The 10331-nt window shown below is 32.1% G+C and overlaps 1 long non-coding RNA gene across 1 annotated transcript; it reads left to right on the plus strand.

Moving 5' to 3' along the window:
* Positions 1–1313: 1313 nt before the first annotated feature.
* On the plus strand, positions 1314–1545 carry LOC111639090. Its single transcript, XR_002759010.1, has 2 exons — positions 1314–1423; positions 1496–1545. It is a non-coding gene; the product is annotated as an uncharacterized LOC111639090 (long non-coding RNA).
* Positions 1546–10331: the final 8786 nt, after the last annotated feature.

Raw genomic sequence — 10331 nt, forward strand, 5'->3', positions numbered from 1 at the left:
ATCAGTGTTCCGCAACCTTTTTCTACTTGCGGCACACCCATGACTCAACACGGCACACCAAAATGTTATTCCCCTCAAAAACGTATGATATGATACTATTAATAGAATTACATAATGCCACTAACCTATTATTATTGTTATTAAACAGATACCAACACCTGTGAGCAAATTTTCTTTACATATAATTTATTAGAATACATAAAAATGGGTAGCTTGTAATAAAGAATAAACAAACATCATCTTATTTCATCAGTGTTGCGGCAGAGAATGAAATACATACAAAAGATAACATAAGAAACACAACAACATACATACATAAGAACATACAACATACATACATAAGAAACACAACAACTGTGATAAAAATATATAAATAAAATTTGAAATTAACAGAATATGTAAAAGTTCACGTCACACCTGTCACCATGTGACGGCACATCAGTGTGCCGCGGCACACCGGTTGCGGAACACTGCTATAGGGGATAGAGCATGTCTGTAATCTGCAGTAAGTTTGCTAAGTATAGTTTGTATGTATTAGACTAATGTGGCTTTAAACTTTTGTGTAGTGTGAAAATTATTTATCAGCAACATATATCATTTATTACTGTATTATGGTTAACAACACTAATCTTAACTCCTTCAAGTGTAATTATTATAAGATAATTGCTGCTTTACTGCAATTAGTAACTTACTTAAAATGAAAATAAACTTAACTTTATACTTTCCTCAAGAAATCTGTTTTGATATTGGATTTACTGACATTCACCACCATAAACGTGATTTAACCCTGTCCATCTGATTTAGATGCAGGTTAATTTTCTTAACTATATATGTTCAATTTGGTGTGAATTTTCATGGGTGCAGCTTTGTCTTCGTCTTGAGATGGAAAACATTTGATGCCGGATAGTACACAACAACGATATCGACTAATTGACTAGTGAGCTATCGATTAGATTGGTATTTTTACAAATGCATGTATTTTCTTATCATGGCTTAAAGTTGCACTTTCCCACTTGATGCTATTTTCTCGATAGTTTTCCAGCTGAGAAAAAAAAAAAAAACAAAATTACTGACAAAATTTGACATTTTATTCAAAGGTTTTACAATGTCGACTGTGTGTTTCAATTTTTTTATCCTTTAATTTCCTCACATGTTGATATGGATTAGTAATGCATTTTTTCACTTACTCTTTTCCAGGGTTCACTTATTCTTTGCTTGTTTTCCCTATTATAATTTAAATTGTTTCTGATACATTTCAATATGGAGAAACCGTTTTATTTATTTTAATTATTATTTATTTTTTTATTTTATATAAAGAACCGATTCCTGTCTACAGAAAATAATTCGAGAAAAATTCGAATCTTGTACGGTGTTGACAATAGCCCACAGATTACATACAATTATTGATTCGGATAGAGTTTTGGTAAGATTCTTCTTTTGAATAATATAAAAATAAATACCTGTTAGACATTAATTAGACATTTTAAATTTCTAGGTATTAGATACAGGAAGAGTACAAGACTTTGACTCGCCGTATGCGTTACTGAAAAACGTAAATGGTATATTTTATAATTTAGTAAAGAAGACAGGAGTAACTTCAATGAATGAATTATACGAAATTGCCAAAGCTAAATATTACGCTAAAGAGAGGGTCGAGCAAACAAAACTATGAAACAGTGGATCTTATTTTATGCATAGACTGGGTGGATCCGTTGTTATGGATTTTTTATTTTGTTTAGTTTTTAGAGTGGTATTTCCGCACATCACATAACACATAAAATTGTAAAAATCTGAACATTTGTTAGTACCCGTATATGCAAGTTTCACAGTTCAATTTATACATGCTGATCTTTTATTGAGATGCCATCAGCAGTTTTTGAGATAATATAATGAGTAATGTTTACAATGATCTAATTTCAGGAAAGAAGAACATTTTATTGTATTAAACAACAGAAATAGATTTAACTGAAATAATTAAAACAAAAATTTTAAATGTGTAGGGTTTATTGCGAGCGGAATCTTCTGATTTCCGAAACTTTAGAGTGGAATCACTAGTTCGATTGCGTTTCCATTTAGGGTTAGGTTTACGCTACGTATCCAAGATGGCAGCGGGCGCCAATTCGGTCGATGCTTCCGGTCGCCATCTTGTTTTCGCATGCACATATGCAAACAAGATGGCGACTGTCGACAACAACCAAAACGCGTCTATATTTAAACTTTTTTTTTTTTTTTAATGTAAATTTTCTACTTACTTTTTCCCGTGCCTTTTGGTTTCATTTCCTACTTTTGGATCGGAGACGAAAAATAAAATTCACCATACTACCTGAAAACCATTGATAACCGGAGGTAGTGAATTACGAGATTGGATACATCAGTGGTTCGAACAGGATTTGCCTGGAGTGCAAGTATAAGTTTATGGGGAATTGCAGCCTCGCGCCTCACTTCGCTCGCCGCTTCGGCATACAAATATAACATCACCTAGGTCAGACATGGCCAACATACGGCCTGCGGGCCAGATCTCCATTACAAATCTCTTAAGTACAGCATAGAATGTTGATAAAGCATGATAATGTGAAAAATGTTTCTGTAATCTCTATATACAATTTAGTCTCTATCGGGTGACACCATAATGAGATCTCGCACCATCTCAAAATCTTCCTAGGGCAGCCTCTGGTTCGGCCCATGGAAAAAGTTTTCTTTCCAATTCGGCCCAGGGGCAAAAACTGTTCGCCACTCCTGGTCTACACCGTAACCGAACTCAAAATTTGCATAATTCCTCATATTGTTCGAGTGGAAATTTTTGAAGAAAGTTTGCATACGAAACTGTCAGTATGATAAGCGCTATCTACATTTCATTTGTAAACGCACGTGCCGTCGAGGTTACCGGATGGGCCGCTATCTTGGATACCTAGGGTAAATCTAACCAGATGTGATATATCTCTGAATTCAGTCTACAGCCTACTTCCAGGTGCTATGACGAGTCACTCCCCATAGCGCCTGGAAGTAGGCTGTAGGCTCTGTTAGGCCTATCGCGTGTTTAATTAACAGACAGTACAGCACGATGATCAGACGTTCTAATGATATTTATCGTGAAAGAATAAAGAAAAATCCGACGGCCGACCATTTGTGAGATATTTGCCGTCAAATGTCGAACCCACCGGCAGCAGTTCCGTTTGCCATCTTGCTTGTGGACGTCCATGCTTGCAAGACAGTGTTGAATGCTATGTTAAGTTTAAAGGAACTTTCCTAAATCTGTCTGTCGGAGCTGTCAGAAATATGAGAAAGTGAAATGCAACTTTTCAATTTTAATTAAACTTCAGGCTTGAGTTTGGATGGTTCTTATACTATAATACAAAAATGTCAAAGCAAAAGTGTTTAAGCATTACTAAAAAGCTGTGTTGCGGGAATTTGATAAATGCTAAAAAAGAGAGACATTGCAGCAAAATTTGGAATTCCTGTGAGTATATTATCAACCATAATAACAAATAGTCAATGAAGCAAGACCTACAGCAAAACGTGCTAGAACCTGTGTTTATGTCGATGTAGATGGGGCATTTTTAATGTTCTTAAATAAGTGTGAAGCATATTACGAAGAGAACACGTTTTAATTGTTCACTGTAACGAAAAATTACAAATCATTTTATGAAAATGTAATTAAAATAACTTGTATTTTAACAATTAAATGTAAACTTGCTTAAAATTAAAATTACGTTTGTATTCACTTAAAGTACATAAAATAGTATTTTAACGTAACTTTTTCGCTATTTTATTTACCAGAAAGTATGAATGCTGTATGTAATGAAATTTCCTTATAGCAAATTTCTTCAGGATTTAGCGACTTTGTCATATGGTAATTTCAGAATTTCTTGTATGTTTTGTTTATACTTATGGTATCTATTATTCATATAGTGATAAAGATTTTGAAGGGGGTGTTGAGTTTCGTTGGACGTCCAAAGATGGGAGAAGGTTACAGAACCTTGGACAAACTGGAACAAGAAGGGAAGGGGGGGGGTAAAAATTCTAAGTAAATTTTGTTCACCCTGTTTGAAGTTTAATAACGCTTGTTCTTATTGTCGAAGATTTCTGAAAGTTTGCAGGGAGGTTTCTGTATTAGGGGATTAACGCTATTAAATTTTGGTGGTTAAAGGGGAAAGAGTGTCATATCTCGAATAGGGTCACACTTAATGACAATTTTACTCGTTATCGACATTTCCAATTTTTTTATAACACCAAGCCTACCCTCAAAATTAATTTTTTTGCCATTTTATTATAATTAAAAGTATAAAAAGTTATTTTTAAGACAATATCGTAACAGATGGCGCCACAAATTGTTGCCAAGAAAGTTAATCAACTGGTTGCTGCATTTTTTCATTTTGAAGACGAAATTTAACATTCTTATTAAATATTTTCAAGTTGACTCTAACTCATTACTTCCAATTTAATATGCATTCTTACTTAATTCAAATGCAACTTTGACTTTATATGAAATAAGTTAAAGTCATTTATTTTCATCACTTTAAATATCAAAATAATTTTCCCGAGTAACTATACAAGTTTAAAATAATAACAATTTTAGGCAAACCTCGTAATTTTTTATGTTTAAGGTTTTACCATTCGTTTTGATATTTACTTTTAATTGTCATTCCAATTTTCTTTTTTCAAATTCGTTTGGAAATATGCAGTGACTGTCATTAAGCGAATTCAGAAAGAAATGTAATTAGAACTTTTAATTTTCTGATATTTATATAAATCTTATATTATTTCTTGTCTTTGAAAACGAAATAATAACATATTTATTTCACTTAATGATTCTAATTTAGAGTAGAAAAGTACAGAAACAAAATCGACGTAACAAATGGTCATGGAACATATCACATTTATTTCAATTTAAAATTTAGTTATAAGATTGAATATTTCAATTGATTGACCAAAAGATTGAATATTTCAATATCTTGATGGATTGTCTCTTCACTCCACTCCAGCACAGCGTTGAATTTGTTTGGCAGTGATTGTCCATTAATAGTTTTTCTGTGGTGTTTGCCAATTTTCTGATCATATATGGACATTCTCCATACATATTTCCATCATTAAACACGTGTCTTCCATCTCCATAGGCTGCCGTTTATGCCCAAACCATAACACTTCCTTCTCCATGTTTAAGGAAAAACATGTGCCAATAGATATTCTGTTCACAGTTCTACCAACAGAGCCAAGTTGTTAAATTTGCAGTCGACTGAAAATATTACAAGCTTGAACTACTCGTAATCTTTTATGTTTCATATTACAAGTAGTTAATCAATGTAAACTTTTACAATAACAAAATGTAGTTTTATTCCAGTTTAGACTTATTTTTTTACATACCATTTACATTCTGTATAGATATTTTTGGTATAGACATGATTTTAGAAGAATTTAAAAAATTCACTATTGACTCTTCACAAAAAATTTTAAATTACCAAAATATATTTTTTAAAAGTTCATTGGTATTTTATTAAATCTGCAAATATCAAATAATTTAAAAAGAGAATTTATATATATTAAAAGATTTAGCGTAGAGAATAGGAATTTTAATCACTGTACAATCAATATACATTGAATATGAGTTTTTCTGATATTTAAGGTCGTTTTATTTTATTTTTCTATTTAGCTAATTTTCAATCTGGAAATACGGAAAACAAACTAAAAATGAGAAGAACGAAATTCAATCTTGCAACAATGAAATCCATGATTCAGTCTTAACAATTTGAATTTTATACGTTCCAACGTTGTGATTTCCTCTTATGGAGAAGGGAGTTATGAGGGAGTATACTTAACACAATTCTTATAAAAAATCAATATTCTTTTTATCTGAATATAACATATTATACAACTTTGCATTTAACAATAGGAATAAATAAGAATATGAATTATACATTCTAATATTAAAAGTCATGTAAAATTAAATTTTATATAATTTATCTCACGTATGTTGTTATTACTTTCAGTTGTTCTTTGGATGAAACACAAGATTTAGAAGAAAATATTTTCCAAGATTAAAGAAAAACTTGAATATTAGAAATACTGCTTTACTTCAGTGCTCTTCATTTAAAAACATGAAAGAAGCAAAAGGTCTACTGCAACGATACAAAAAAGAAAATTCATTAAGATATAAAACACTTGAAAACTGTTTTTTACAGAAATTGTGTACTTTAAATATGTCGTGAATTGTGATTTAATATATTAGTGACTTTAAATATGTCGTGAACTGTGATTTAATATATTAGTGGCATAAAACATATACACTCGAACTTTATTATTTCTAAAATTAGTTTTTGTGTTTTGATGCAGAAATTTGTTTTTAGATATAAAAATTATTATTTGGTTAAATATTATTATTGATTTAATTATTGTTTTTATTTAAGAAAGNCGTGAACGCGACGAAAAAATTTTACTCGTCCTAAAACGATAAATAGTTTGTCAAATTTTTATTCATAATGCAGTTTCAACTGCTTTTTATTTTATAAAATCCGTCTTCTTGCGCCACCAGAGAGCCTTTTAAACAATAGGTAGTCTGTTAGCGCTGGTCAGTAGTAGTCCAAATTCAATACGAACGTTTGTTCGTTGAAAATTTGATCACGATTTAAATACAGTATTTACTTTTAATATTACCGATATGTCATCGAAAAGAAACGTGTTGTATTATCATTAAAACACAAAGTATTTGTTTCGATTATCCGGATTTTTCCTTATCCGGATTACCTTCATCTCCAATTAGTCCGGATAATCGAGGTTCTACTGTATATCCAACTAGCAGATGAGCCTGGCGTTGCTCGGGAAAAAATAACAAACATTAACATTATTAGATTCTTATTCTATATTATAGTATTTGATTTATGTAACTACGAATGTTATTGTACGTAAGGGTTTAAAACACCAAGTACAGTACAGTACCTAATGTCACGCATTTGAAAATTCTTTAAATTGTGTACAGTAGAGGAATAAAGAATTTTGAAACTACTGTATTACCAAGTAAACAATGTAAGATAACTTTGTAGTACACAAATCAGGTATAATATAATAAATATTAAAACGAAAACCATATAAAGAGTTTGGTTTTTTAGCCTACCATTGTCAAGTTTATCGCGATACTCGAACGGTATGAAATGGCACAATTTCATAGGTCAAGTAGATACCAATTAAAAATGTCGTATCTTAAATTTTTTCTCTACCTTTAAGAATGTTACTTCTAAGAAACTGTTCCATTCACAGCCGAATATGAAACAGTTATCTGAAAACGAAAAATTTCGCGAAAAACTGACCAAATATTTAAACTCGGCACTCTCGAAAACCACTTCAAACACATTTTGTGCTCGCCGGTAATCTTATATTACGTAATTTTCCTATTCAATTGCCACCATACCGCTATTCCGATAGAAAGGACTGTTACAGAAGGGAGTTGAATTCTAGAAAAAATAGTGGTTGACCTCCTCTCGAAAAAAAGAATGGTCAACCACTACTAATTAATACTGTTCTACTATTAATATTTTTGAAAAGCGATTCGTGTTAGACAGGTTATGATGGCTTCGCACGTGATCGAATTGTTAACCTTAATGCCCGAAAGACTTCGTATGACTTATTTAAATAAAAAAAAAATCTTCTAAAACTGAGAATAATTTCTTTTATGTTATACCTACGCAAAAACACTTTATATCACTGAGAATTATTTATTAACCGCAACGAACGTCCCAAAGGTCTTTCAACACCCAAATGAATAAAATCTGTCAGTCGTCATGTCCTCTACATAGGAGAAAACCTTGTTACCAACCTTAAATTGTTTTTTAAAGCGAAATGTGAAAACTAACCTGTGAATAGAGTATATAATTTAATCTTTCAGACCATACCATACAAAAGCCGTTGGGTCTTCAATAAACCGTGTTAATCACGTTCTACATTTTCAACGTTAAACTTGTAACTTCGGAGTAAATAACATTAATGCTGGTCACGATTCAACATAATACTAATACTACGTTCGTACACAATTCACGACTCACTTCGATCTCGATTTACCTACAATCTGAATTGTGACTGTCGCCAGTCGAACGTCATGCTGTTCGCACAGGCAATCCGCTCGAGAAGAACCCGGCTATTACACGCGATAATAAGACTGACATAACTATGCGGTAAGTCACGAACACCAACAAACAAAATGGAAGTTTTGGTTAGAAATAAATACTTTTTCTTGCCGTATATCTAATAATAGGCAGATGTCATCGTCTCTCCAGATATCTTTTTAATTTTTCTGTCGATAGCCGGACACGTGTTCAGCAGCCATCTTGTATTTTCTCGCGCACGTGGGATTGTGGGATCTCTCTTATGACTGGATCTAGTTTCAAGAACTCTCTCGAGTCCATCGCAATTGAACCTCGTTTCAGTCGAGATTGAAACGGTCGAGAGCGTTCGCACTCCGACCTTAGTCACAATCTAGATCGAAATGGTCAGTGCGAACGGGGTATAACGCTGGGTACAGTTAGACCCCAGAATATATATACGTGCTTATAGCACTTTTATACATACATGTTAAAAATAATGTTGGTTTAATACATACATGTTATTTATGCTAAAAAGATATTTACATGGATACTCTAATTCTAATAAGCCCAAACGGATTTTTGTGAATCTTATGACATTATTTATGCTAGCTGTAGCTATTTTTTTAAACACAAGTATAGTAAATTATTGGTAAACAGATAGATAGTGTAACTACTTCCAAACAAAAATGTAATAGGCTGTAGAGCTTCCGGAGTTTAAAGGGGTCGCGTATTCAAGAAGGTTGAAAAACACTGCTGTAAATTATTTAAAATTACGAAAAATCGGATGTTTCTTCATACGAATGGTTTTTCTGCTCATCTTAAAAAACTACGTAATATTCATAGAAAACAATGATGCAAGTGGAAAATATCTGGCAATCCATTGAGTTATACAAAAACGATGTCATAAGGAATGTATATAAAATTAATAGAATAGGCGATTCTTTTGCCTCTGATCACAAAATTTTTGTGCTTTCGTACCCAAGAATTCTAGGAATACTCCTAATAAGACTTTTATGTTTCATGATAATCAAGTATGTGATATTTAAATTAATCTTAAACAAAAAGTCTGTAATATTATTCCAGAAACTGATTACAAATCACTTACCCTTTCTTTGCAAATATATTATTTTCAGAAGTAATAAGTAAATTAATAGCATGTGAGACAGTTAATTTCAGTCTAAAGCATATTCCAGCTGCATTTTATAAATCTGCCCAATCTATTTCTGCTGTTGACCTTTCTAAACTTTTTTTTTTTTATTATGTTCGATCTAGTTATGTTTACAACAATGGATCTCATTAACAATTATTCTAATTCCAGAAAAGCAGAAAATTACTGTTCGACCGATCACACTTTCCCGTGCAATGTTAATAAAAGATATTTAAAACCTGTGTATACTGTGGAATCTACTCTCCTTTATCTAGAAAACAGGGCTGTGGAGTCGGAGTCGGATTCGTGAAGTTTTGATGTTTTAGCCGGAGTCGGAGTCGTCAAAAAACCCGCCGACTTCAACTCTGTTTTACTTACCAACTTGTTATGTATATAAAACAGAAAAGTATTGGAATTGTGTCAAATTTTACCCTCCAAGTTTGTTTTTTGCAAATCTACAAGTTTGGAGACCTCCAAAACCACCTCAAAAAAGTCAATAAAAGGGAAAAATTTGCGTGCGCGTGTGTGTTGGCATCTAATTTGTTTAATTTATTTATTTTCTGTTTTAAGATATTAAACAATATCTCAGAACGAGTAAAGTTTAAGAAACGAAATGTGGCACTGTAGCTTGCGTATAAAAGGGCATTAATACAGTCGACCCCCCCATAAGACAGTAGATACGTTCCATTCTTTAGGAATCCAATTTCTTACGAGTCCTTCCAATCACAGCCCGACATGTGTAAAGTTTACTGACTATGGCTGTTTGAAAGGTTTTCTTCCATTAAATTAATCGATTCTAGACTAATCCGACTCAACATTTCCAAAATCGTATATTTTTTTTTGGAAATAATCCATATAAACTACGCTATAAACAAAAAATTGTAGGATTACTTACCGAGTGTGCACCATTTGACATCGCCGTTGCTCAAGCTTGTTTTCGTCTCAGAACAGCTCAGCAAACTGCGGCCGCAATTTCTGATGTTATTTTTCTGCAAAAATATGTTTAAAATTTAATGTTTATGTACAAATTAATTATAATTATTAAATAATAATTATTTAATAATGCTTTTATCCATTTTAAGTTGATATTGTAAAAATTAAGCTATGTAATTTGT

The sequence above is a fragment of the Centruroides sculpturatus genome, unplaced genomic scaffold, assembly GCF_000671375.1.
Source record: "Centruroides sculpturatus isolate CEXI.00-Female unplaced genomic scaffold, Cexi_2.0 scaffold1071, whole genome shotgun sequence".
Classification (NCBI taxonomy): Eukaryota; Metazoa; Arthropoda; class Arachnida; order Scorpiones; family Buthidae; genus Centruroides; species Centruroides sculpturatus.